General features: G+C 45.8%; 1 protein-coding gene across 8 annotated transcripts in view; it reads right to left on the reverse strand.

Annotated features, from left to right (window-relative positions):
* The window catches only part of NLRP3 (NLR family pyrin domain containing 3), a 32,219-nt gene that overhangs the window by 12,981 nt on the left and 17,322 nt on the right, over window positions 1–1,916 (reverse strand). The gene's annotated exons all lie outside the window — the stretch shown is intronic.

Below are 1,916 nucleotides of genomic sequence, written 5' to 3' on the forward strand. Positions count from 1 at the left end.
GGCCATCCCCCTGGGGGGTGATTTCTCTCTTTCTATCTCTCTGTCTCTCTCTGTCTCTCTGGTGAGCACATGCGCCCTATAGGAAAAAACTTCTCCATCCAAAAAAAAAAAAAAAAAATCCCAGAAGAAGAATGGAGAAGGAGTGACAGCAGCATAGCCATCCTCCCTGGGGTTGATTTCTCACTTTCCCTTTCGCTCTTTTTCTGTCTCTCTCCAATGAGAACAAGTGCCTTATGGCAAAAACTTAGGAAAAAAAAAAGTAAAAATAAAAATGTAGAATTGGCCCTATAGCCTAGTGGCGAAGGGAGCTGGATCCCATATGACTGACCATGGTCCTGGCAGCTTGAAAAACATGCTGGGCACAGGTGTGTATGCAAAATCCTGGCATGATGGAGAATGAAGAAGGGACTGCAGGGTGACTAAGCCTCATGGTGGGGAGTGGTGGGATGCATTTTCTCTCTCTTTTTGTGAGTGCACAAGCCCTCTAGCAATTAAAAAAGAGAAGAAGAAAGGGGAAGAAAAAGAAAGAAAGAAAGAAAGAAAGAAAGAAAGAAAGAAAGAAAGAAAGAAAGAAAGAAAGAAAGAAAGAAAGAAAGAAAGAAAGAGAGAGAGAGAGAGAGAGAGAGAGAGAGAGAGAGAGAGAAAGAGAGAAAGAAAGAAAGAAAGAAAGGAGAGAAAAAGAGAAAGAGAAAGAAGACGACAGTAAGAAAGAGAAGAAAAAGAATGCTTGTGAGCACAGGGCCCTGGTCTGTTTTGCTTGTTGCTATTGGCACCATAACAGAGGCCCAAAGTCCCTGAAAGCAAAGGGGCCAGACCGTGTCACTGAACAGACCAAGCGTGGCCAAAGCCAAGTGACTAAGAAGAACCATGTCAGGGGAAAACTCAGAGCCCAGGCCGCAAACTTCTTCAAGGGAAGAGACCATGATACCCGAGGAGGAGATAGGTGTGAGGAATTGTTAAAGCTTTGTGAAAATGTACTGGTTGCTAATTATGAATTAATGAATTATTCCTCAGGAAAGACCTTTCTCACTAGATTTTGCCAGACACTAATCTGGTTGGGACTTATATCAATAATGTGAATGAAGACATGAACAGTTTTCTTTCTGTATTTATAGATGATATTGACAGAATCAAGATTTGAACGTGCCTAGACACTACTGTAAGAATGAGGAAAAGCCATGCCAAGTGTGCGGCCCCTCCCCTAGGCTGGGAGCCAGAGGGGGATGTCAAGAGAGCTCCCGCATCCCCTCACAGAGCACGCAGTGAGAACCAGTCAGCGGCTGGCAGGCCACAGGAGGCATCTGACGAAGCTGCTTTACCTTCTATCTGGATATCTTTGGGCAATTGCCTCAAGTTCCCTGATTCTCATACGTTCCTCTTTCGGTCACAGATACGCCTATTTCACATCATCTTTAAGAGGCTGCCTGGGATGGCCTGCGTGGAAAGCATGGAAGAGCATCGACCGGCGGGAAGTGCACAGCTCTCAGTAGGCGTTTGGGATTGTTATTTACTGCAGAATTCCATTCTGACCAATAATCTTATATAACTGCTAGGAACTTACGGAAATCACAGACTGCCAGTGCAAGCCCAGTGCCCTGTCACAGGTCAAATTTTGCCACATCTTCAGCTCTGGGCATTTCTCAACTCTCTCTGGGAAAAGATGACTAAATAGGTGAACCTCGCAGTTTAGAATGTAGAGACATGAATGCAAAAACAGAAGTCCTGGACTATGAGCATCGTCTCCAAGGTACTGGGACTGCAACTGCCCCTTGGAACCCTTGGGAGAAGAGTGAGGACCTCATGCAGAAGTCAGACAAGTGCTAGAGCGGGACAAAGGTCCTCTCCCAGCTGAGGCCAACGGTGCAACAGTAGCGTGCATGCTGGCACGCTCACAATGTCTCAGAAGTGAGCTTTCC

This window comes from Tupaia chinensis, unplaced genomic scaffold, assembly GCF_000334495.1.
Source record: "Tupaia chinensis unplaced genomic scaffold, TupChi_1.0 Scaffold139513_1, whole genome shotgun sequence".
Lineage (NCBI taxonomy): Eukaryota > Metazoa > Chordata > Mammalia > Scandentia > Tupaiidae > Tupaia > Tupaia belangeri.